A 26,173-nucleotide genomic window follows, 5' to 3' on the forward strand; every position below is an offset into this window, starting at 1 on the left:
TCACCACCATCCTCATGGAGCCAGAAGGGCAGAAGGGCACAGAACAGAATCAGGCCCTGCAGCCCCGAGTCCAGTCTGGCAAGCAGACATCGATTTGCACTAGTCCTACTTTATTCCCAGTTCTCACGCTCTGTACCTTCTTATCCTCTCTGCCTTTCAGTGGAGAGTGACAGCCTGTCAGTCCCCGAGTCGGGGGACTGGAGCAGCGACGTGGAATACTGCAACATGGGAACAGCGAGTTGCTTGTCTCCCGCTCTCACTGCAGGAGAGCGACCTCTCTCTCTGCCTCACCGGTGAGAGAGAGAGAGAGCCTGTCTGAGATACCGAAGTACCGGGTTATTTACTACAGTCGTTGATGGTCTCTTTGGGGGCTTTTTGCTATGGTTTACGTGATGGGGGTTGGTGCTTCTCCTGGAGCAAGTGGGGGAAGGTTGATGCTTTAGTACAGCCGCTTGTGTGGGAGTGCTTTGAGATTCTGATGTTTCTGTCAGTCATTCTTTGTATCTTGTTTTGCAAAGAGTAAGAATTTCAGACCGTATCCTGTGATATTAAATGGAACCATTTGAAAATTTTCATCAGCCCCACCCCCCCCCACCCTACCCATGTTCTACCATTCACCTGCACGATAGGGGCAATTTACACCACTAATTAACCTGCTGACAGTTCATTAACCTACCAACTGGCATGCCTTTGGGGCGGAACTGGAACACCCAGAAGAACATGCAAACTTCTCACAGACAGTACCCAATGTCAGGAGCCTGGATCGCTGGGGCTGTGAGACAGCACCTTAACCCGCTGTGTCACTCTGCCACACATGTACACTCCGTGGCCACTTTATTAGGTACACCTGCTCATTAATGCAAATATCTAATTGGACAATCATGTGGCAGCAACTCAGTGCATAAAAGCATACTGACATGGTCAAGAGGTTCAGTTGTTGTTCAGACCAAACATCAGAATGGGAAGGGAATGTGATCTCAGTGACTTTGACCGTGAAATGGCTGTTGGTGACAGGCGGAGTATCTCAGAAACTGCTGAACTCCTGGGATTTTGACGCACAACGGTCTCTAGAGTTTACACAGAATGGTGCGAGAAACAAAAGAAAAATCATCCAGTGAGCGACAGTTCTGTGGGTGAAAATGCCTGGTTAATGAGAGAGCTCCGAGGAGAAAGATCAGACTGGTTCAAGCTGACAGTAACTCAAATAACCATGTGTTACAACAGTGGTGTGCAGAAGAGCATCTCTGAACACTCCACACGTTGAACCCCTTGAAGTGGATGGGCTACCACAGCAGAAGACCATGGACGTACACTCAGTGGCCACTTTATTAGGTATAGGAGGTAACGAACAAAGTGGCCACACAGTGTGATGTGTTGGCAAAACTTGAGTCTTTAAAGCACCAGCTGTGTATTGTTGCCAGTTCCTGGCTGTTATTCACTCCCATTGTAACGCACATCAAAGTTGCTGGTGAACGCAGCAGGCCAGGCAGCATCTCTAGGAAGAGGTGCAGTCGACGTTTCGGGCCGAGACCCTTCGTCAGGACTAACTGAAAGAAGAGCTAGTGCGAGATTTGAAAGTGGGAGGGGGAGGGGGAGATCCAAAATGATAGGAGAAGACAGGAGGGGGAGGGATGGAGCCAAGAGCTGGACAGGTGATTGGCAAAAGGGGATATGAGAGGATCATGGGACAGGCGGTCCGGGAAGAAAGACAAGGGGGGGGGACCCAGAGGATGGGCAAGAGGTATATTCAGAGGGAGAAAAAGGAGAGTGAGAGAAAGAATGTGTGCATAAAAATAAGTAACAGATGGGGTACGAGGGGGAGGTGGGGCCTTAGCGGAAGTTAGAGAAGTCGATGTTCATGCCATCAGGTTGGAGGCTATCCAGACGGAATATAAGGTGTTGTTCCTCCAACCTGAGTGTGGCTTCATCTTTACAGTAGAGGAGGCCGTGGATAGACATGTCAGAATGGGAATGGGATGTGGAATTAAAATGTGTGGCCACTGGGAGATCCTGCTTTCTCTGGCGGACAGAGCGTAGATGTTCAGCAAAGCGGTCTCCCAGTCTGCGTCAGGTCTCGCCAATATATAAAAGGCCACATCGGGAGCACCGGATGCAGTATATCACCCCAGCCGACTCACAGGTGAAGTGTTGCCTCACCTGGAAGGACTGTTTGGGGCCCTGAATGGTGGTAAGGGAGGAAGTGTAAGGGCATGTGTAGCACTTGTTCCGCTTACACGGATAAGTGCCAGGAGGGAGATCAGTGGGGAGGGATGGGGGGGACGAATGGACAAGGGAGTTGTGTAGGGAGCGATCCCTGCGGAATGCAGAGAGAGGGGGGAGGGAAAGATGTGCTTAGTGGTGGGATCCCGTTGGAGGTGGCGGAAGTTACGGAGAATAATATGTTGGACCCAGAGGCTGGTGGGGTGGTAGGTGAGGACCAGGGGAACCCTATTCCTAGTGGGGTGGCGGGAGGATGGAGTGAGAGCAGATGTACGTGAAATGGGGGAGATGCGTTTAAGAGCAGAGTTGATAGTGGAGGAAGGGAAGCCCCTTTCTTTAAAAAAGGAAGACATCTCCCTCGTCCTAGAATGAAAAGCCTCATCCTGAGAGCAGATGTGGCGGAGACGGAGGAATTGCGAGAAGGGGATGGCGTTTTTGCAAGAGACAGGGTGAGAAGAGGAATAGTCCAGATAGCTGTGAGAGTCAGTCGGCTTATAGTAGACATCAGTGGATAAGCTGTCTCCAGAGACAGAGACAGAAAGATCTAGAAAGGGGAGGGAGGTGTCGGAAATGGACCAGGTAAACTTGAGGGCAGAGTGAAAGTTGGAGGCAAAGTTAATAAAGTCAACGAGTTCTGCATGCGTGCAGGAAGCAGCGCCAATGCAGTCGTCGATGTAGCGAAGGAAAAGTGGGGGACAGATACCAGAATAGGCACGGAACATAGATTGTTCCACAAAGCCAACAAAAAGGCAGGCATAGCTAGGACCCATACGGGTGCCCATAGCTACACCTTTAGTTTGGAGGAAGTGGGCGGAGCCAAAGGAGAAATTATTAAGCGTAAGGACTAATTCCGCTAGACGGAGCAGAGTGGTGGTAGAGGGGAACTGATTAGGTCTGGAATCCAAAAAGAAGCGCAGAGCTTTGTGACCTTCCTGATGGGGGATGGAAGTATATAGGGACTGGACATCCATGGTGAAAATAAAGCGGTGTGGGCCAGGGAACTTAAAATCATCGAAAAGTTTAAGAGCGTGAGAAGTGTCACGAACATAGGTCGGAAGGGATTGAACAAGGGTTGATAAAACCGTGTCGAGGTATGCAGAAACGAGTTCGGTGGGGCAGGAGCAAGCTGAGACAATAGGTCGGCCAGGACAGGCAGGTTTGTAGATCTTGGGTCGGAGGTAGAAACGGGAAGTGCGGGGTCTGGGAACTATAAGGTTGGTAGCAGTGGATGGGAGATCCCCTGAGCGGATAAAGTCGGTGATGGTGTGGGAGACAATGGCCTGGCGCTCCTTAGTGGGGTCACGATCGAGGGGTAAATAAGAGGAGGTATCCGCGAGTTGTCGCTGTGCCTCGGCAAGGTAGAGGTCAGTACGCCAGACTACAACAGCACCCCCCTTATCGGCGGGTTTAATAATAAGGTTAGGATTAGTGCGGAGGGAGTGGAGAGCAGAGCGTTCCGAAGGAGTGAGGTTGGAATGGGGACAAGGTGCGGTGAAGGCGAGACGGTTGATGTCCCGTCGGCAATTAGCGATAAAGAGATCCAGAGCAGGCAGAAGACCAGAGCGGGGTGTCCATGAAGAAGAGGAGGGTTGAAGACGGGAGAAGGGGTCATCGGTGGGGGTGGAAGAGTCCTTGCCGAAGAAGTAGGCTCGGAGACGGAGACGGCGGAAGAAAAGTTCCGCATCATGGCGAACACGGAACTCGCTGAGGTGTGGGCGAAGGGGGACAAAGGTGAGGCCCTTACTGAGGACAGAGCGTTCTGCCTCCGACAGTTGAAGGTCGGAGGGGATGGTAAAGACCCGGCACGGATGAGAGCTGGGATCAGAGGGGGGATGGGGGAGGCTGGGGGTGTCAGTGGAGAGGGGAGGATTGGGGTGAGAGGAAGATGGAGCCTCCGAGGGCCCAGGAGCTGACGGTGGGATCTGAGGGAGACGGGGCTGCGGAGTGGTGGTGGGGGAAGGGGAGTCGGGAGTCACAACAGCAGCACATAAAGACCCGGCCTGGAGTTCAAGGCTGGAATCTTGAGAGCTGGGATCAGAGGGGGGAGGGGGGAGGCTGGGGGTGTCAATGGAGAGGGGAGGGTTGGGGTGAGAGGAAGATGGAGCCTCTGAGTACCCAGGAGCTGACGATGGGATCTGAAGGAGACGGGGTTGCAGAGTATTGGTGGGGGAAGGGGAGACGGGAGTCACAACAGCAGCACATAAAGACCCGGCCTGGAGTTCAAGGCTGGCGTTGCAGTTGGTGGTTGTGCAATCGCTGTGAAGGTGTCCATGGTCGTTGCTGGAGTCCGGGTTTTGAATATGCCCTGAGGTGTTGGAGCCGGTGAGATCAATGGCAGGAGCCGCAATCTGAAGTTCATGCCTGCTAGCGTCGGGGCCGGCAGGCTCTGGAGTCCGTAGATGTAGGATCTTGCGATCTTTGCCTAACATGACAAAGTCAAAAAAACGGCGATTGCAGGTGTGAATCCGACGAAGGATGAAATAACGGGTAGGACCATTACAGACGGCGAAGAAAGTGTCCCGAAGGTGTGGAAGGGTCTGGGATAGGGACACCAAGTACCTCCTCATGGCGGAGAGAGTCGCCTTCAGAGCTTGACGGGAGAAACTCCTAGCGAAGTAGAGATGCTACCGTGCCTTCTTCATAATTGTATTCAGGATTAGTCATGGACCATTGTGATGTAGGGAAGAGTGTTGTGACTTGTATCTTAAAAGTGGTGTCAGTAATTGGTCTTACTGGAAAAAAACTGCACTTTGTGGCGTTGTTCATTAATATTACACCATGTTCTTTGTGTCTCTGGTCCATTGTAGAGTTGCTCTTCAAAGACTATTAAAGAATATATTCAAAAACTGACAATAACAATACTTTGCACCAATATAGCATTAACAGCATCATAAAACGTTCCACGATGCATGACAGGAGTACTTGCCTACTGCCTGCTATGTTGCCGGTGTTTAGAGCAGTAATGAAGGTCCTGCATCTCTGGTGGTGATCAGGGCTTCCCTCATCGTGTCAGTAGCCTCCTCTTGGTTTCCACTACTGTCAGTCCAACAAGTCCTGAGTGGAGAATCGGGAATACTATCACACGCAGATGAAGGATTCTTCACTGCTGTTTCTGTGTCATTTTTGAACAGTCAGGGTTGTTAGCCCTGAGCTGAACCCCCAAACCTGGAGGACAGTGGACCACTCTCAGTCTGACCTCTACCCTTTGACCCTAGCAAGAGCCAGAACACAAGGTCCTGACTCCAGCCAGCATGGCTCTCCAGGTCATTGAGGCGTGGAAACCTCCAAACCCTACGACAGGGCAGTGATCCACTTGGAGGATGTCAGGAGGATCAAAAGGAATTTGGCAGTAGGTTGCTTCATGATCATGAGCTTAGTCCAGTAGATACTGTAGATGTGAAAGAAAAGTCTTAAATGAGAGGTTTAGGGAAGGAATTCTAAAACTTGACCACAATAACACATGGCCGATGACAGTTTAAACACATTAGATCAGACCTAAAGAACAAACCAAGCTATTGGAAAAGACCAAAGTGGTCTAAAGAATCCAATGTGGGAACTGCAACAAATATTACGACAGTCAAAATAGGAGAAAGATATCCTCAAGGATCCATGAATATCAACTAACTGTTAAGCAACTTTGCTTAGTCTCTACCCACGAAGATCAAGAGAGGCACAAATTGGACCAGGCATCAGTGAAAGTTATGGCACAAGAATTCCTAGAAGCGTGGTTTTGTAGGAACAATTCTATAAACTGACTCATAGACCTTGTCCCCATTTATAAGTCAATGCAGGCAAAATTCCAGACAACACAGAGACCAATCAGCAACAGGACCCCCCTCCCTACATCACAATTGATTTTCCGTAATGACTGCCAATCAGCTGATTGATAAGTATATAAAAGTCCAGCATTTGGAGGACGCACCACAAGTGACCAGCTCACTGATGATGAATGGTGACGAAACGTTTGCAAATAGATTGCCAAGATTGGAGAACAACTCAACTCAACCATCAAGCTACACATTTTCTGAGTTATTTCCAACATCAGATCAGAATTGGAGAAAGGATTCTGTATCACATAGAACATAGAACATAGAATAGTACAGCACAGTACAGGCCCTTCGGCCCACAATGTTGTGCCGACCCTCAAATCCTGCTTTCCATATAAGCCCCCACCTTAAATTCCTCCATTTACCTGTCTAGTAGTCTCTTAAACTTCACTCGTGTATCTGCCTCCACCACTGACTCAGTCAGTGCATTCCACGCACCAACCACTCTCTGAGTAAAAAACCTTCCTCTAATATCCCCCTTGAACTTCCCACCCCTTACCTTAAACCCATGTCCTTTTGTATTGAGCAGTGGTGCCCTGGGGAAGAGGCACTGGCTATCCACTCTATCTATTCCTCTTATTATCTTGTACACCTCTATCATGTCTCCTCTCATCCTCCTTCTCTCCAAAGAGTAAAGCCCTAGCTCCGTTAATCTCTGATCATAATGCATACTCTTTAAACCAGGCAGCATCCTGGTAAATCTCCTCTGTACCCTTTCCAATGCTTCCACATCCTTCCTATAGTGAGGCGATCAGAACTGGACATAGTACTCCAAGTGTGGCCTAACCAGAGTTTTATAGAGCTGCATCATTACATCACGACTCTTAAACTCTATCCCTTGACTTATGAAAGCTAACACCCCATAAGCTTTCTTAACTACCCTATCCACCTGTGAGGCAACTTTCAGGGATCTGTGGACATGTACCCCCAGATCCCTCTGCTCCTCCACCCTACCAAGTATCCTGTCATTCACTTTGTACTCTGCCTTGGAGTTTGTCCTTCCAAAGTATACCACCTTACACTTCTCCAGGTTGAACTCCATCTGTCACTTCTCAGCCAACTTCTGCATCCTATCAATGTCTCTCTGCGATCTTTGACAATCCTCTACACTATCTACAACACCACCAACCTTTGTGTCGTCTGCAAACTTGCCAACCCACCCTTCTACCCCCACATCCAGGTCGTTAATAAAAATCACGAAAAGTAGAGGTCCCAGAACAAATCCTTGTGGGACACCACACAATCCTCCAATCTGAATGTACTCCCTCCACCATGACCCTCTGCCTTTTGCAGGCAAGCCAATTCTGAATCCACCTGGCCAAACTTCCCTGGATCCTATCCCTTCTGACTTTCTGAATAAGCCTACCGTTTGGAACCTTGTCAAATGCCTTACTAAAATCCATATAGATCACATCCACTGCACTACCCTCATCTATATGCCTGGTCACCTCCTCAAAGAACTCTATCAGGCTTGTTAGACATGATCTGCCCTTCACAAAGACATGCTGACTGTCCCTGATCAGACCATGATTCTCTAATGCCCAGACATCCTATCTCTAAGAATCTTTTCCAACAGCTTTCCCACCACAGACGTAAGGCTCACTGGTCTATAATTACCTGGACTATCCCTACTACCTTTTTTGAACAAGGGGACAACATTCGCCTCCCTCCAATCCTCTGGTACCATTTCCGTGGACAACAAGGACATAAAGATCCTAGCCAGAGGCTCAGTAATCTCTTCCCTCGCCTCGTGGAGCAGCCTGGGGAATATTCCATCAGGCCCCAGGGACTTATCCGTCCTGATGTATTTTAACAACTCCAACACCTCCTCTCCCTTAATATCAACATGCTCCAGAACATCAACCTCACTCATATTATCCTCACCATCATCAAGTTCCCTCTCATTGGTGAATACTGAAGAGAAGTATTCATTGAGGACCTTGCTCACTTCCACAGCCTGCAGGCACATCTTCCCACCTTTATCTCTAATCAGTCCTACCTTCACTCCTGTCATCCTTTTTTTCTTCACATAATTGAAGAATACCTTGGGGTTTTCCTTTACCCTACTCGCCAAGGCCTTCTCATGCCCCCTTCTTGCTCTTCTCAGCCTCTTCTTAAGCTCCTTTCTTGCTTCCCTATATTCCTCAATAGACCCATCTGATCCTTGCTTCCTAAACCTCATGTATGCTGCCTTCTTCCACCTAACTAGATTTTCCACCTCACTTGTCACCCATGGTTCCTTCACCCTACCATTCTTTATCTTCCTCACCGGAACAAATTTATCCCTAACATCCTGCAAGAGATCTCTAAACACCGACCACATGTCCATAGTATATTTCTCTGCAAATACATCATCCCAATTCACATCCGCAAGTTCTAGCCTTATAGCCTCATAATTTGCCCTTCCCCAATTAAAAATGTTCCTGTTCTCTCTGATTTCACCTTCAGGGCTGCTTCTCTGTCTTTCGATGGTCGTTCTGACCATGGCAGAGTCTACAATTCTCCATTCTATTTTGCTTATTTTGCCTATTAGAGATGCACGTCCAGCTTATGAGTGCAGGCAGTCCCTTTGGAAGAGGTGGTAGGGGACATAAAAGGCCTAACGATGATGATAATGCAGAGACAGCTGAGGCTGAGACTGCAAAAAAAAAGAAAGCTTTCTTCAACAGAAAATACGATGAGTCATACATAAAATATTGTTTTATTGCGACCGGTGATTCACACGCACCAAGCCCCCTGTGTGTGATATGTGGAGACAAGCTGTTTAATGAGGCAATGAAGCCCTAAAAACTGCTTCAGAACCTTGAGTCCAAGCACCCTGCACTTAAAGACAAACCCGTTGAGGTTTTTGAGTGGAAAAAATGTGAGCAAGCGGGTCAGAAGCAAGTGCTGAGAGCCACCACCTCCACAAATGCTGCTGCTCTGAGAGCATCGTACTTAGTGGCTAGCCGTATTGCAAAGGCTAAGAAGCCTTTCACTGTTGGTGAATTGACTGTGCCTGCTGCTAAGAATATGTGCCGTGAACTGTTGGGAGAAGCTGCAGCTAACAAGATGGCACAGGTTTCTCTTTCAGCTACCACAGTTTCAAGGAGAATCGATGACATAGCGGAGGACATCGAAGCACAGCTGTTGGAACGGCTTAACGAGTCACCATGGTATGCTATCCAGGTCGACGAGTCTACCAGTGTCGACGACAAGGCAATTCTGCTGGTTTATGTGCGATATGTATTTCAATACGATGTGCACGAGGATATGTTGTGTGCACTGCCGCTGCCAACTAGCACAACTGGGGCAGAACTATTCAAGTCTTTGAATGACTACATGTCAGGCAAACTGGACTGGTCATTCTGTGTTGGAATATGCACAGATGGGGCTGCAGTTATGACTGGACGGCTGTCTGGTTTCCCTATCGGAGTCAAAGAGGTTGCTCCTGAATGCCAGTCTACACATTGTGTCACACACAGGGAAATGCTGGCTAGCTGAAAAATGTCTCCTGATCTTCACAGCGTATTGAGTGACGTTGTTGAAGTTATCAATCACATCAAAGCAAAAGCCCTCAACTCACGTCTGTTTGATATAACATCTCTGCTGGCATTCTGGATCAAAGTCAAGGCTGAATATCCCGAGATAGCCACGAAAGCACTGAAAACGTTGCTTCCATTTCCAACATCATATCTCTTCGAAGCAGGGTTTTCTGCAATGAATGCAACGAAAACTAAATTGCGGAATAGACTGGACATAAGGAACCCCCTTCGAGTATCACTGTCTCCCATCACCCCTCGATGGGACCGTCTTGTTGCAGGGAAACAAGCCCAGGGCTCCCACTGATTCAGCGATATTGGTGTGTTGCAATGATTTTATATGTTCATACGAGGAAAATAAGTGCTGTGTATTTAATATCCAAACGTTACTTAAAATGTTATGATGCTATTGACTTATAAGTGACTTATAATTGACTTATAACTATATTCATGCTAGGAAAATATGCGCTGTGTGTGTTTAATATTAAATTCGTTAGATAAACCCTTTTAGAAACGAAATTGAGTGTATTAGCCACTTATAAGTGACTTATAGTTGACTTATCACCTATATTCCGGTTGTGATTAACACCTGACCCCCCCCCCCCGTCAGCCGGTCCGCAGTGCAAAAAAGGTTGGGTCTCCTGCCTCAGCCCAGTGACACCATCCCAAGCATCGAGTCACGGGACAGTCTCTCTGCAGCAGCCCTTTCTCAGAGCAATGAGATTGCCTCACTTCACAAGGCCCAGAGCGATTTGTGTAGCTGAGCCTGATCAATGTTCACTCCTCTCTCCACGAGGATAAGGCTGTGAAACTGCTCGTCTGCCTGTGCTTTGTGTCCGTGAACTTTATGGCGATTTGCCCTGCTAAAACGATGAGCTGAATACCGAGGCTTTGGGCCTACTCCAGGCTGATCCGTGGATTTGGATCTGAGGACTCAATTCGGTTCAGAATGCTGTTTTTGATGCTCGCTTCTGTTTGCAGGATGTCTTTTTTTTTTGTCTTTCTCTCTGCACGTTGGGGGTTGGTCTTTAATTTTTAAATTGGGTTCTTTCTGATTTCTTGCTTTGTGGCTGCCTGTAAGCAGACAAATCTCAAGGTTGTGTGTTTTATACATTCTTTGAAAACGGAGGAATTCAGTAGGTCAGGCAGCATCTATGGAGAGGAATAAACAGTCAACGTTTTGGGTGGAGACCCTTCATCCGGACTGGAAAGGAAGAGGGAAGAGGCCAGAATGAGAAGATGGGGGGAGGGAGTACATACTGACAGGTGAGCAGGTCAGGGGGTGAGGTGAGAAGCTGAGGGGTGATAGGTAGAAAAGCTAAAATGCTGAAGAAGAAGGAATCAAAGTTCAAGGTAGAGTTATTATCAAAGTACATATATATCACCATGTACAAGCCTGAGATTCTTTTTCTTGAGGACATACTGAGAAAATCCAAGAAACACAGTAGAACCAATGAAAGTCTGTGCCCAGCAGGAGGGACAAACAACCAACATGGAAAATACAGCAAACTGTGCAATAATAATAATAATAATAAATAAGCAGTAACTATCAAGAACATGAGATGAAGAGGCCTTGAAAGTGAGTGCATGGATTGTGGGAACAGTTCAGTGATGGGACAAGTGAGGTTGAACAGCCTGATGGTTGAGGGTTAATATCTGTTTCTGAATCTGTGAGTCCTGAGGCTCTTGTACCTTCTTCAGTGAGAAGAGAGCGTGGCCTGTGTGGTGGGGGTCCCCGACGACGGATGCTGCTTTCCTGCCACAGGGCTTGGTGTAGATGTTCTCGGTGGTTGGGGTGGGGGGAGGTTTACCCTCAATGTACTGTGCCAAATCCACTACTTTTTGCAGGATTTTCCATTCCAATGCTCCATACCAGGCTGTGATGCGACACTCTCCACCACGCATCTATAGAAGTTTGTTGTGACAAATCTTCATGAACGTCTAAGGAACTAGAGGTGCTGTTGTGCTTTCTTCATAGTGGCACTGATGTGTTGGACCCAGGGCAGTTCCTATAGAAGTTTATAGGAGTGTGGAATCCTGTCACAGAACTATCATGTCAAAATCAGATTCCTTCTTCTTCAGCCCTTTACCTTTTCTACCAACCACCTCCCAGCTTCTCTCCCCCACCCACCCACCTTCCCCCCTTGTCTGACTCCACCTAACACCTCCCAGCTTGTGCTTCTCGCCCTCCCTCCCCACCACCACCACCACCTTCCTATTCTGTTTTCCTTCCCTTTCCTTTATCATCCTGATGAAGCATCTTGACCCCATAGACACTGTCTGACCCGCTGAGTTCCTCCAGCATTTTGTGTGTGTTACTCTGACCATCGACACTGTCTGACCTGCTGAGTTCCTCCAGCATTTTGTGTGTTACTCTGACCTCAGACACTGTCTGACCTGCTGAGTTCCTCCAGCATTTTGTGTGTGTTACTCTGACCATCGACACTGTCTGACCTGCTGAGTTCCTCCAGCATTTTGTGTGTGTTACTCTGACCATCGACACTGTCTGACCCGCTGAGTTCCTCCAGCATTTTGTGTGTGTTACTCTGACCATCGACACTGTCTGACCCGCTGAGTTCCTCCAGCATTTTGTGTGTGTTACTCTGACCATCGACACTGTCTGACCCGCTGAGTTCCTCCAGCATTTTGTGTGTGTTACTCTGACCATCGACACTGTCTGACCCGCTGAGTTCCTCCAGCATTTTGTGTGTGTTACTCTGACCATCGACACTGTCTGACCCGCTGAGTTCCTCCAGCATTTTGTGTGTGTTACTCTGACCATCGACACTGTCTGACCCGCTGAGTTCCTCCAGCATTTTGTGTGTGTTACTCTGACCATCGACACTGTCTGACCCGCTGAGTTCCTCCAGCATTTTGTGTGTGTTACTCTGACCATCGACACTGTCTGACCCGCTGAGTTCCTCCAGCATTTTGTGTGTGTTACTCTGACCATCGACACTGTCTGACCTGCTGAGTTCCTCCAGCATTTTGTGTGTGTTACTCTGACCATCGACACTGTCTGACCCGCTGAGTTCCTCCAGCATTTTGTGTGTGTTACTCTGACCATCGACACTGTCTGACCTGCTGAGTTCCTCCAGCATTTTGTGTGTGTTACTCTGACCATCGACACTGTCTGACCTGCTGAGTTCCTCCAGCATTTTGTGTGTGTTACTCTGACCATCGACACTGTCTGACCGGCTGAGTTCCTCCAGCATTTTGTGTGTGTTACTCTGGTTTTCCAGTGGCTGCAGAATCTCTTGTGTTTGTAATGCCACATGTCACCCTAACCATTTCCCAGGACAGTGGGATCATCTCTCAGGCTACCTCTGAGCGACAAAATCCTGTGAGTTATTTCTACACCAATATCTGGTAAACTATTGGAGGAAATCTTTCACACTGCTATATCTTCCTTGAATCAGGGCATCAGGAGAATCTGTCACCGACTGGAGTTCCATTCATTACATTTCCACTTCATGAAGTCATCATCTTTCATTAAAGATCTCCACCATCTGGGCCACACCATCTCAGAGACAGCATCTTTCAACAAAGATCCCACCATCAGGGCCACATCATCTTCTCGCAGCTACCATCAGGCAAGAGGTACAAAACCTGAAGCCCACACAACCTGGTCAAGGAACAGCTACTTCCCTTCAACCAATCACAATATCCAGTACACAGTACCCTAGATGTACAGTCACCTCTATCTACATTCAGTACCTACTTTGTTAGGTAAACCTGTATGGCTGCTCGCTAATGAAAATATCTAATCAGCCAATTGTGTGGCAGCAACTCAATGCATAAAAGTTTGTAGACATGGTCAAAAGGTTCAGTTGTTCAGACCAAACATTAGAATGGGGAAGAAATGTGATCTAAGAGACTTTGACTGTAGAATTATTACTGGTGCCAGATGGGGTGGTTCGAATATCTCAGAAACTGCTGATCTCCTTGGAATTTCACAAACAACAAAGGATGTTTCCATTAGTAGGTTAATATCGGACCAGAGGGCACAGCCTCAGAATAGAAAGACATCCCTTTAGAACATAGATCAGGAGGAATTTCTTTAGCCAGAAGGTGGTGAATCTGTGGAATTTATTGCCATAGACAGCCGTGGCGGCCAATCATTGTGTGTGTTTCAGCCGTGGTGGCCAATCATTGTGTGTGTTTCAGCTGTGGCAGCCAATCATTGTGTGTGTTTCAGCATAGTGTGTGCGAGGACTAGGCCTCAAGCCGAGGCGTCGCCTATTTCCAGTTTCCAGGAGAGAGGTATAAGAGCCAATGCACTCCGCAGGGCATGGAGTGGCACGCTGGAGTCAGTGCTGTCCCCCAGTGTTCATTCGGCAGAACACAAGCTGTATTGTGGTCAACCGCAGACTTCTGCAGTGTTCATGGCTCGGGCCTGGACTGTTTTTTTTTGTGTGGCTCTGTCTTTATGTGCTATGTGTACTTTGTGCTGTGTGTGACTGTTGGTACTGTGTTTTGCACCTTGGCCCAGGAGTAACGCTGTCTTATTTGGCTGTTTTTATGAATATTCATGTATGGTTGAATGACAATTAAGCTTGAATTGAATTGAATTTAAGGCAGAGTTCTTGATTGTCAAGGGTTTAAGAGTTACAGGAAAAAGTCAGGAGAATGGAATTGAAAAGAACACAGCCACGATTGAAAGGTGGAACAGACTCAATGGACCAAATGGCCTAATTCTTCTCCTATACCTTATGGTCTTTCATTTTGCAAGACAGTGGGACCAAGGTTGACAGACTCACCAAAGCTGCAAATGTCTTCAGATCAATGAGCAACATATGGGGATCAACCAAGTAGAGTGTCCACACCAAGGTGAAGCTGTACCAGAGCTGTCTTCTGTCCACACTCTTGTACGGTCAGAATACTGGTGCATGACAGAGAGTGACCTTGTCATTCCACACCAAGAGCCTCTGGAAGATCCTCCGTATTTTCTGGCCAAGAAAGATCTCCAACCACCCGCGACTCGTTCAGTGTCACCAAGAGGACACGGCCACAATCATCATGAGGAAACGTTGGAGATGGGTTGGGCAGGTGATGAGAAGAGAGGCCAGCTCCATTGTCAAGACAGATCTTCATTGAACCTCTGAAGGGCGGAGGAGATAGGGGAAACCAAAGGCAACTTGGTGCCGTACCACAGAGGCAGAAATGGGGACCCTGAACTACACCTGGGGCACAATAGAGAAGATGGCCAAGGACAGACAGAAATGGAGGACCTTCATTGATGTCCTAGACACCCAGAGGATTAAAAGGTATTTGATGATGATGATCTTACAGACGCTATAAGATGTAATGAGTAATGCTAACATTTCCCTTGGGAATACTGGCTTAGAGGTACAATAATTAGGGAATGTGTGCCTTAGGTGAGACTTATTAAATTGAGTATAAATTTCTGTTTCAAACATATCTTTCACTAATCCAAAACCTTGCTACCTTGATCTTGTTATCCCGACTTACTCTCTACCCTGCACCGATGACTCCTTCTCCCGTCTTCAACCCTCCTCCTCTTCCCGGACACCCGCCCTGGTCTTCTGCTGCTCTGGACCTTTTCATTGCCAACTGCCAACAGGACATCAACTGTCTCAACTTCAACACTCCTCTCTCCACTTCCAACCTCACTCCTTCCAAACGCTCTGCTCTCCACTCCCTCCACATCAATCCTAACCTTACCATCAATCCTGAAGATAAGAGGGGTGCTGTAGTAGTCTGGTGTACTAACCTTTACCTTGCTGAGGCCCAGCGACAACTCTCAGACAGCTTCTCTTACTAACACCTCAAACAAGATCCCACTAAAGAGCACCAGGCCATTGTCTCCCACACCAACACTGACCTTATTAGCTCTGGGGATCTCCCATCCACCAACCTCATAGTTCCTGCACCCCGCACCTCCTGTTTCTACCTCCTACCCAAGATCCACAAACCTGCTTGTCCAGGTAGACCCATTGTTTCAGCTTGTTCCTGCCCCACTGAACACATCTGCATACCTATCCCCCCTAGTTCAGTCTCATCCTACCTACATCCGTGACACTTCACACCGTCTGGATCATTTCAATGATTTCAAACACTGTACCCTAGCCACCATCACATCTTATTTTCACTGTGGATGTCCAGTCCCTATACACCTCCATCCCCCACCAGAAAGGCCTCAACCCTCTCCGTTTCTTTCTGGACACCAGACCCAACCAGTTCCCCTCCACCACCACTCTCCTCCATCTGGCAGAACCTGTCCTCACTCCTAAATTTCTCCTTTGGCTCCTCTCACTTCCTTCAAACAAAAGGAGTAGCCATGGGCACTCACATGGGTCCCAGCCATGCCTGCCTGTTTGTCGGCTACTTGGAACTGGTGGCCGTCCCTCACTTTTCCAATGCTACATCGACGACTGCATTGGCGCTGCTTCCTGCACCCATGCAGAACTCATTGGCTTCACCCACTTTGCCTCCAACTTCCACCCTACCCTCAAATTTACCTTCTCCGTTTCCAACACCTCCCTCCCCTTTCTTGATCTCTCTGTCTCTTTCTCTGGAGACAGCTTATCTACTGATGTCTATTATAAACCCATGGACTCTCACAGCTACCTAGACCATACCCATTCTCACCTTGTTACTTGCAAAAAGCGCCACCCTCTTCTCTCAATTCCTCCGTCTCTGCTGCATCTGCTCTCAGGATGAGGTTTTACATTCCAGAATGAAGGAGATGTCTTCCTTCTTCAAAGAAAGGGGCTTCCCTTCCTCCACCATTAATGCTGCCCTCAACAGCATCTCTTCCATTTCACGCAGGTCTGCTCTCATCCCATCCTCCTGCCACTCTGCTAGGGATAGGGTTCCTCTTGTCCTCACCTGTCATTCCACCAGCCTTCGCGTCCAGCACATAATTCTCCATAACTTCTGCCATCTCCTACGGGATCCACCGCCAAGCACATCTTCCCCTCTCCACAACCCCTCCCCCAACTTTCTGCTTTCTGCAGGGATTGCTCCCTACGTGACTCCCTTGTCCATTTGTCCTTCCTCACTGATTTCCCTCCTGGCACTTACCCTTGCAAGTGGAACAAGTGCATCAGCTGCCCCTACACTTACTCCCTCACTACCATTCAGGGCCCCAAACAGTCCGTCCAGGTGAGATGACACTTCACTTGTGAGTCTCTTGGGGTCATATACTGTGTCTAGTTCTCCTGGTGTGGTCTCCTGTGTATTGGTGAGACCCAACATAGATTTGGAGACCACTTTTGCCGAGCACCTATGCTCCATCCACCAGAAATTCCACTTCCCATTTCCCTTCCGGTATGTCGTGATGAGGGCACACTCAGGTTGGAGGAACAACACCTTGTATTCCGATTGGTAGTCTCCAACCTGACGGCATGAACATCGATTTCTTGAACTTCTGGTAATGCCCCCCGCCCCCACCACTTCACCATTCCCCATCCCCTTTTCCCTCTCTCATCTTATCTCCTTGCTTGTCCATCGCCTCCCTCTGGTGTTCCTCCCCCCCCTTCTTTCTTCCACAGCCTTCAGTTCTCTTCTTCTAGACTCCCCCTTCACCAGCACTGTATCTCTTTAACCGGGTGTATGGGGTGTCAGGGAGGGGTAGCACCTCTGGTGGGGGGACATGTCGCGTCCTTTTCAGGGCGGTTAGTCCATCTTTGGTCCCCACCTGGCACTCAGCTCACACCTGTGGCTCCCCGTAGCTGTTTGCATGCGACAGCGGCCACACCCCGGGCAACGGCTTCGACAAGCCGGCTAAACCAGGTGAGGGTAGCTGACGGGTCTCAAACCCTCGGTGAGATCGGGAGTTGTCTATCCCAGCATGTGAAGACAGACTCCGGCGGATTGAGTGAACGAGACCTATGGAAGGTCCAACGGTCAAGAAGGCGGTCTCTGCAAGCGTCGTGGAACGTGTAGAGCACGACAAGACACAGAAGACGTCCTGGTCATCCACTGCGCCTAGTCCCATCTCCAGCCGTCTAGACCCTGTCTTGCCACTGGATCCAGATGGGAATTGGGAAGAGAGAGTGAGGCTGACACTGCGCAACTCTCCCTCACTTAAATCCAAATCACGTGCTAGTCTCGACACCATCAAGCCAGCTGGTGGCGCAGTGACATCAGCACCGGACTCTGGAACGGAGGTTCCCGGGTTCGAATCCAGTCGGGCCGTTCCCGGGCACGCTTTCCATCCGTGCCAGGTTGAGTGTAAGCTAGCAACTCGACCTCGTAAAAAGCACTAATGGTGTCGAGGTCTTCATCAATGACGACGGACGATCCTAATCTCTTTAACCAATCAACTTTCCACCTTTTGTCTCCTCATCTTTTTTTCCCCAGTCCTGCCGAAGGGTCTCAGCCCGAAACAGCAATTGTACTCTTTTCCATAGATGCTCCCTGGCCTGCTGACTCCGTGTTTTGCTCGGATTTCCAGCATCTGCAGATTTTCTCTTGTTAGTAATGCTCTTGGCTTTGTTCAGTGCTTTGCATTCCTTCAGAGTCTCGCTTGACAATTAACTACGCATTAGTCTTTTCAGCCTGGGGGCCCAGTGTAAATAGATGATCAGTGAAAATCTCTGCAGTGAATCAATTTCTCAGTCGGTCACATTCGCTGGGATTGTTTTAGCAGCGAGTGGCCTGGGATAGTGAGGCACTGAGAGAGAGTGTGGAGAGAAAGCAGCAGAGGAATGTGAGATCGACAGGAAAACGCAAAGAGGCTCTGAGAGAGAGCGAGAGGAGGAAGTGAGAAAGTGGGGGGGGGGAAGTATTGTGGAAAGAAGAGAATGTGTGCAGAGAAAAGAGTGAGTGGAGGAGAACGCTGAGAGGGAGCAGCGAAGCAGCGTGAGAGACCCAGAGGAAGAAAGGAAATGAGACCCAGCGCGAGCGAGGGGAGGGAGTGAACTCCTGGCATGCGCTTGGAGGACTGATGAGGGGAACACAGATGTTGAGAATTAACATAAACAAGCTTTAGAATAAGATTTAATGTCACCAGCATTGTTGACTTGAGGGAGTACTACCATGCAATGCATTATAGTGAAAAACTATAAAGTGCAATAAGAAATATTAAAATATTAAATAAGAGGTGCAAAAAGAGAGACAAAAAGAAGAAAAATGATGAGGTAGTGTTCATGGGTTCAGTGTCCATTCAGAAATCTGATGGTGGAGGGGAAGAAGCTGTTCCTGAATTGCTGAGTATGTGTCTTCAGGCTCCTGTACCTGCTCCCTGATGGTAGCAATGAGAAGAGGGCACGTCCTGGGTGATGAGGGGCTGGTCCTTAATGATGGAGGCTGCCTTTCTGAGGCATTGCCATTGAGGATGTCCTTGATGCTGGGGAGCCTGGTGCCATGGTGCAAGTGGGTGAATTTGGAGCTTTTTCCCGATCCTGAGCAGAAGCCTCTCTGTACTAGGTGGTGATGTAGCCAGTTAGGATGTTCTCCATGGTACATCTGTAGAAATTTGCGAGCTTTGACCCTGTCGTAAACCAGAACTGTGTATCAAAGTAAGATTTATTTTTGTCCACTGAGGGGCTTGGGTAGTTTTATGGTGAAGCAGCGCACAGAATAAACCTTCAAGTTCAAGTTTATTGTTGCAGGCATACGCACATGACGTAAACATTAATTTTACAGAAGCACAGTATATTCCACAGAATACTCGTCTGAGTGCTACTGGTACCATGTAACCCAGCACTACCTGTCGCATGGTCGGGGTCGGTGACTAAACCGGCTCCCCCATCGGGCTTGCCTGCTGAGGAGGGTGGCTAGACACCCTGCAGGACGAAAAACAAGACCTGTCAAAGGGTGGATGAACCCTCCTGTAGGGTCAGCGGCCATCTAGCAAACACGTGCCGTGAAGCACGGAAAGGGCATCCCTTGCATCGAAGCTTGGTCTGGCCATTCACTGCAACAGAACTTCCCCCGGCCGTCTTGGACCCCGCCATGCCGCTGGATCTGGGAGGGGATGTCGAGAGGGTGGGTCTGGACCTGTGCAACCCCCTACTCACCTAAAATCCACTCACGCACACGCTGCTCCTTTCAAACCCCACTAACTGTCTGAAAGTAACCATCATTATCCTATGGGATGGATGGCCAAAGAGAGAGAGATATTCCAAAGATAGACAATAGACAATAGGTGCAGAAGTAGACCATTCGGCCCTTCGAGCCTGCACTGCCATTCTGAGATCATGGCTGATCATCTACTATCAATACCCGGTTCCTGCCTTGTCCAAGATGATAAAGATAAGTTAATACAAACTTGCATTAACATAAATGATACACTTCTTATAAACCTCAGGTGTTCTGTCTTTATTCCTTCCTTCCCCATCCCCCAGTCAGGCAAGAGATACAGAAGCCTGAAAGCACGCTTCATCAGGCTAAAGGACGGCTTCTAACCCAGTGTTAGCAGACTACTGAACCTTTGCCTAGTACGACAAGAGGGTCTCACAGTATACCTCTCGTGCCCTCTCCGTTTGGCCCATCGAGTCTGCTCTGCCATTCAAAGATCAAAGTAAATTTTATAATTTGAACTTTGAGTAAATAGGTAACTTTAAGTAAATGTTATAATTAAAGTACATATATGTCAGCATATAGAACCCTGAGATTCATTTTCTCATTGGCATACTCAACAAATCTACAGAAAAATAACAGAATCAGCTGGGGCATTCAGTCAGAGTGTAGAAGACAACAAACTGTCATGGTCCGGATTGAGGTCTCTTTAAATTTACTTTGTTTATGTTACGATCTGGACTGTTTCCCTTTGGTTCCCTGTTTTCCCGTGTCCCTCGGCCTTGGTGATTAGAGGCAATTTGCTCTCGGCTGAACCGGTAGTTTATCGTCTCCAGCTTTCAGCCGCTCAGTACCAGAGCGTCTGCAAAGTCACTAAAGGTAATGCCAATGTCATCTGGCTGGAACAAGCCATGTCTCCGCCCAAGGCGAGTGCCGATAATTCGCCCTTCCTCACTGGAGCACCCGTCAAATTACCTCGCCAAAGCGAGCGTGCAAAGTTTCCTCACCGAGGTGGGTCCATCAGTTAACCCGCCAGAGGGAATCAAGAACCGCTGTCTACTGTTCCCGGGCTGAGTCAAGAGCTCGCCACTACCTGGAGGCTCCAAGTCAAGTCCCGGCCCCGGGGGCATCCAAGTTCCGAGTCAAATCTCGGTCCTGGCGGCGTCCAAGTTCCGAGTCAAGTCCCGTCCCTGGCGGCGTCCAAGTTCCGAGTCAAGTCCCGGCCCTGGCGGTCTGTGATTCCTGTCTTACCCCCCGTCTGAATCCCTTCTCTGCCCCTCTCGCCTCTAGCCTTCGTCTGCACTTCGGTCTAGTTCTATCGCCGGAGATAGATAGGTACTGTCTGGTGTTCATTCGTGTTGGTCTTGTCTTGTCCTTGCCTCCGTGGGGTAAGTCAGGCCATCTTGCTGTTGCCCCGCGGGGGGTTCCTGTCTTGTCTTGTCTTATCCTTGCCTCCGTGGGGTAAGTCAGGCTGTCTTGCTGTTGCCCCGCGAGGGGGTTCCTGTCCTGTCTTGTCTTGTCCTCACCTCCGTGGGGTAAGTCAGGCCGTCTTGCCGTTGCCCCGCGGGGGTCATGAGTCCCGGCCCTATGTCCTGTTCCCAAGGAGGGGTCTCGGCTCTCTGTTCTGTGTATGTGTCCATGGTTCCATGTACCTGCTCTCCCGAGACCGAGGCTCGGTGTTCCCATATTCCTGCTCACCCTAGCCCATGTCATGTCCATGCCTGGTTCTGGGGTCCGAGCCCGAGGCAAGACCCAGGTACTGGGTCCTTGCCCAGTCTCGGGCTCGGAGTCCATACCCTAGCCTCTTCATGTCTCCTCTAGTTCTGGGAGCCGATTCCGAGTCCAAGCCCGGACCCTTGGTCCCAGCCTAGTCGTAGTCCTGAGTCCTTGTCCAGTTCGCTATTCCTGCTCCTGCCTTGCTCTCCTGGTATCGAACAATAAACTAAATTTAATTAACCTCACAAGATGTGTCTTGCATTTGGGTCCACCCTTGCTCCCAATGCCCCCCCATTGTGACACAAACTGCAAATGCAAAATGAAGAAACAATTGTAATAAATAAATAAGCAGTAAATATCGAGAACATACGATGAGGAGTCTGTGACCCGGTCATGGCTGATTTATTACCCTCTCAACACCATTCTTCTGCCCCCTCCCCAGAAACTTTGATGCCTTTATTAGTAAGGGCCCATCAATCCCCATTTTAAACATAACTAATGACTTGGCCTCCACAGCCATCTGTGAATATGATTTCCACAGATTCACCATCCTCTGGCTAAAGAAATTCCTCCTTATCTCTGTTCTAAAGAGACATGCCTGTATTCTGTGGCTGTGCCCTCTGATCCTAGACTCCCCCACCATTGGAAACATCCTCTCCACGTCCACTCTATCTAGCCGTTCCAATATTCTATAGGTTTCAATGAGATCCCCCTCTTTCTTCTAAACTCCAGTGAATACAGGCCCAGAACCATCGAATGCGCCTCATAGATTAACCCTTTCATTCCCATATTCATTCTTGTGAACTGCTTCTGAATCCTCTCCAATCCCAAGACGTCCTTTCTTAGATAAGGGGCCCAAAACTGCTCACAGTACTCCATGCAGTCTGAACAATGCCTTATAAAGCCTTAGCATTATATCTTTGCTTTTATATTCTATTACTCTTAAAATGAATGCTAAGATTGCATTTGTCTTCCTCACCACTGACTCAACCTGAAAGGGAATTCTGCAGGAGGACTCCCAAGTCCCTCCGTACCTTGGATTTAGTTAAATAGTCTACCCTTTCTTTTCTTCAACCAAAATGCATGACTATATACTTCCCAACACTGTATTCCATCTGCCACTTCTTTGCCCATTCTCCTAATCTGTACTAGTCTTTCTGCAAACTTCCTGTTTCTTTAACTCTACCTTCCCTGACACCTTTGTTTGTATCATCCACAAACTTGACCACAAAGCCATCAACTCCATGGGGGTGAATTAGAGACTGAAATGTAATGAAGGGTTCAGGACACTGGTCTTGATTACAAGCAACCAAGATGGTGGAGGCAACATACGGCGACATTTTTAGCAGCAGCTCTCTAGATACCCTGCTAGTTACACTTCTTCTGAACTACAATCACTGCAATCCACAGCCCGTAATTTCCCATTTAGAAATATACTTTTTAACCATCTAAACGAACTAGCGATTTTAAGATATACTGAAGCACTTGGCGAACTTCCCTCTCGAGAACGCGGATACGGCTGGACACTGCATCGAGGCCCGTGAACCGAAAGCGAACCCGTGCTCGGCTCCATTACTCTGTGGTGATTAAAGCATCACGGCCCAAGAGTGAGAAATGAATCAGTGTAACTGCAAGGTCTATGTCTTTGCTATTGCTTAGCACACACACGGGCTCGGTGATTGTACTGATGCGCCTTTAACTTTGCTGGTGGGGGAACTTTGGGGTTCTCATGTTTAACTGTCATCCATTCTTTGGGGCACTTCTCTGTTTTCGTGGATGTTTTACGAAGAAAAAGCATTTCAGGATGTATATTGTATACGTTTCTCTGACATTAAACTTGACCTTTGAACCTTTGAACATGATATACAGAGTTTGATAATAAATTGGAATTTTTTGAACTCTTGATATATCTAATTAAATATTCTCGAATTTTACAGAGACCTTTTGTTCATGCAGAGAATCACGAGTGTAAGGACTAGAAGGGCCGAGATGGCCTGTTTCTGTGCTGTAATGGTTATATGGTACTGAGACCAAATCATAAACTCTGGGTTGCTTTTAAGGTAAAATAGATCGTATTCTGAGTACTACACAAAGCCTAAACACCTGAGCACAAAAACAGTCCCCCACTTAAAGCTTTTGGAGGATATGTCAGCTCTAGGGTAATTTGTCATCATTGTCATCAACATGTGTCGTGTATTGTGACTTAAGTGATCATGGTCCCATGACCATGGTTGCTGTTGACAAATTTTTCTACGGAAGAAGTTTTCCATTGCCTTCTTCTGGGCAGTGTCTTTACAAGACGGGTGACCGCAGCCATTACACTGAGCAACAAAGATTTAGATTTCTGAATACTTTTGGGCATATCTTATGAATTTTCAGCCACTGATGAAAATCACCATGACATTTCCATATCACACACCATTTTTTTGAAAGTGCCTATATTTGTTATTTCAATTCATAATTCATTCAGAATAACTGATGCCAAGATTAAGGCAGGCATTTTTGCTGGTCCACAAATCAAACAGCTCATCAATGACAGGCAATTCGAAGAACTTCTAGTGGGACTGGAGAAAATCACATGGAAGGCATTCAAGGATGTTGTTGAAAATTTTCTTGGCAACTACCGAGCACCAAACTACATGCAGCTGGTTGACAAGGTGCTTCAAGCATACAAAACCATGAAGTGCAATATGTCACTAAAGATTTATTTTCTGTGTTTCCATTTAGTGCAAATCTTGGCGTTGTCAGTGACAAGCATGGTGAAAGGTTTCACCAGGACATTGTGGTCATGGAGAAACCGTATCAGGGCAACTGGAATCCATCAATGCTGGCTGATTGTTGTTGGACAGTTGAATGAGAAGCCTCAGACACTGCATATAAACGAAAATCATCAAGAAAACATTTTTAGTTTAGTTGAACTATTGCAAAGCGTCACCACCATTATGCAATTAAACATGTTATAGAAGTTAATTTCTTGTTTCTCCAAATTCCTACATGATACAAATTGTCTGGAATTATATTTGTGTTCAGTTTCAAGCGGTCTGTCATAAACAAAAAAAAATTCTGAGAAAGCAACACTTTTGTCCAGTGTTTTTAATAGTGTTCAGAGATTGTCTGTCCGGTGTCAGTGGTCACATAACCAGGACTTGTGATATTCACCAGCTGCTCATACAACGACCCAACACCTGCTCCCATGGCTTCACATATCTCCACCTCTCCCCCCCATGTGGTAATTGGACTTGTGTCAGAATTAATAACACAACCTACAAGCCCTGTCGGAAAATTCATTACACATTCAGAACAAAAGGTTTTGCCAATGTGACAGAGGAAAGGTCCTTTCAATCTCAGGGATTAGGTGGGACAAAGTGTAAGAACTCTGAATAGAGTTTTCAATGGCTCAAGGATTACATCATGATACAGAACCATGTTGAATCAAATACCTTTTCGATTCACTCCCATTGAAGTCAGTCCAGTTAATTTATTTTTTAATTTGGAGATACAGCGCAGAACAGGCCTGTTGGATTTTAATGCTTAAATCCAAGATTCTGTTGGAAGTCAGGAAAGAGGCACAAAATTTGTTGCTCCACAATTGTTTTATTAAGAGTTGATGGAACAAAGGGAAGTAGAACAGGACAGTGATAGTGGTCTACTAGTTGAAGAAAAGAGGAAAACTAAACATAGCGCCTGGCATAAAACAGCTTTTTTGTACCCAAGGATAAGAAAAATTCCATTCAAATTTGTAGATAAGAGACACCCCATTAAAAAGTACTCATTTGAAAACTGCACTTAGCCGATAAGATACACTTACTGAAGTAACACAAAACAAATTTCCAGAGCTTTGCAGAATTATATTTTGTATAGCCATTATTAAACTTGTATAAAATACAAGCAGATAATTAATTGTTAATCTGCAAAGAAAGGAAAAATTAAACTGTCTAATCTAAGAATTAAATAGATCCAATAGGTTCTTGCAGCCAAATGAGCCACGCCACCCAGAAAACCACCTATTTAACCCTAGTCTAACTGCAGGACAATTTACAATGACCAATTAATTTATTAACTGATAATTCTTTGGAATGTGGGAGGAAACTGGGGCACTTGGGCATTCACAGGGAGGGTGTACAAAATCCTTATAGACAGCATCAGAATTGAACTCTGAACTCTGACACCCTGAGCTGTAATAGGGTCACACTAACTGCTACGCTACTGTGTTGCCAGAGTACATTTATCGCCATGTGTACAAGTACACGTATGCATAGGTGCAATTAAAAATTTTACTTGCAGCAGTATCACAAACACATTGCATCTCATAAGCTGCATTGTCAAGAAAAATTCATCAATTATCCATATTTCTTTCACAAGAAACAACACAATTCAAACAAAGTAAGTCCAGTTTTGTGTAAAGTGATCAAAGTGGTCATAGTGTTGCTATAATGATGGAGTGGTTAGTGTTGGTTCAAGAGTCGAATGGTTGGAGGGAAGTTGCTGTTCTTGAACCTGGTGGTGTGGGACTTCAGGGTTCTGTATCGCCTGTTCATAGCCTGCTGGTGGGGATCTTTGGCAGATGTTAACTTACGGAGGCAGCACCCCCTGTAGATATTACCAATAGTGGGGAGGGTTGTGTCCACGGCACGGCAGCATAGCAGTTAGCACAGTCACAACAATCATTCCAGGATTGAAAGGCTTATCATCTGAGGACGTTTGATGGCTCTGGGCCTGTACTCACTGGAATTCAGAAGACTGAGGGGGAGATTTCAATGAAGCCTATTGAATGTTGAAAGGCCTCGATAGAGTGGATGTGGAGAAGATGTTTCTTATGGTGAGGATATTGTCTCAGAATAGAGAGATGTCCTTTTAGAATGGAGATGAGGAGTAATTTCTTTAGCCAGAGAGTGGTGA

The sequence above is a fragment of the Mobula birostris genome, chromosome 12, assembly GCF_030028105.1.
Source record: "Mobula birostris isolate sMobBir1 chromosome 12, sMobBir1.hap1, whole genome shotgun sequence".
In the NCBI taxonomy this organism is placed as follows: Eukaryota; Metazoa; Chordata; class Chondrichthyes; order Myliobatiformes; family Myliobatidae; genus Mobula; species Mobula birostris.